Source organism: Habropoda laboriosa, unplaced genomic scaffold, assembly GCF_001263275.1.
Source record: "Habropoda laboriosa isolate 0110345459 unplaced genomic scaffold, ASM126327v1 scaffold67, whole genome shotgun sequence".
In the NCBI taxonomy this organism is placed as follows: Eukaryota; Metazoa; Arthropoda; class Insecta; order Hymenoptera; family Apidae; genus Habropoda; species Habropoda laboriosa.
The window spans coordinates 5008121-5009740 of NW_017100242.1; positions in this window are offsets into that span (position 1 = coordinate 5008121).

Sequence of the window (1620 nt, forward strand, 5' to 3'; positions counted from 1 at the left end):
TTATGGCTTACTTTGATAAAGAATCACTCCCCATCTGATTATACTACAAATTTGTCCTTGTACTATGCATATAATTAATAGTAACTGCTTTTAAATACACATATGATTTAATTTGAATTTCGCACAGTATAAACACAACTCGTGTTTTCTTGATCTCAAGTAAGCTTTAAAAAAACTGTTGTATAAATTGTTATTATAATTTGATAAATTTCATACAATAGATTTCTATAATTTACTAATAATAATAATTTTTTATAAACGCAACTGCAAGTTTCTAAAAACAATGGCTATATCTATTTATAGCTTCATATTATTATTGCAAAATTGAACTAATAAACATGTGCAGTTTGGGAGCATTTAATTGAAGATGCCATACTGATATTTAGAGAACTTTTAGCATTTTTAAATAAATACGTAATTGTTAAACAATTCATTTATTGCATGATAAACAAGAACACCAAGATTCAAACAAATGGCTCCTTTGCAAATAAAAACGTTTTATAACTCAATGTGTAAACTTCTTGAAGAAATCCCCATGAGCGATTATATTTCGTAAAATTAACTAAACTTTGCATTAACCGTTATGCAAAACTGATGGCTTGCCTGTTATGCAAATAACTGTAGACAGTGTAATAGTAGGCGTCATACTTATTTACTTTTTGCATCCAACCTTAAACAAATTGTAGATTCAATCACATTCCATCGAGCTAAATACTGGGTCCTCTAATAACTTATGAGATGGAGGAATATTGAAACATAGAAGATCACTATAAACATCCATAAAAATTAAATATAGATCTTTCTATTTTTATACTCATTAGTTAGTAGAAGTGTAGATTTAGAAAAATCAAAATGGACTACAAAAATAGTAGCTTAATATCAGCATCATTGCTAATGATCTTAGTTCTCAAGATATTGAATGCTTCACACTGCACTTTAACTTAATCCCTGATTCTGACAAATATGGATTGTTATGTGTAAATAATCAATGATCAATTAATAACAAGAGATCTTTATTTGATGAATTCATAAAAAGTAAATCGACTGATATATCACGGGGGGTAGAGGTAGTTTCTACTCTTCGTTCACGAAATAATATTGGACTCAAAAATATTTCGAAATCATTCAATCAATTAAACAATTTCTTAAAGATAGTTCCATTTAATCCAATGTAGATTTTGAACTTCTTCTAGGTAAGATAATTCAAGATTAATCAATCCACATATTTCACATTCAACAACATGACGCTTCAGTTCTGCTCGCAGCGAAGCGAATTTTTTGGCGTAAGAAACTAAGCAATCATACCAGAGTAACCTTCAGACTATCAACTTAAACTGCTGATTAACTGCTCTCTAGAAGAAGAGTGGACTCCAATCTGAACATCAACCCAGATGAAGCATAGAACATCTGATTAACTGTATTTAGTTCATCAGTTATTAACCTCCATGTAGACAGGTATGACAATACAATAAATTTTACAACAAATATTAGCAACAGACAATTAAAAAATGAATTGTAGTTTAACTGTATTGCTAAATAAAATTATCATTATTATATTACACATATTAGAAATTATAATAACCTATTGTAGTGAAATTTATCAAAATAAGATTACAGCAT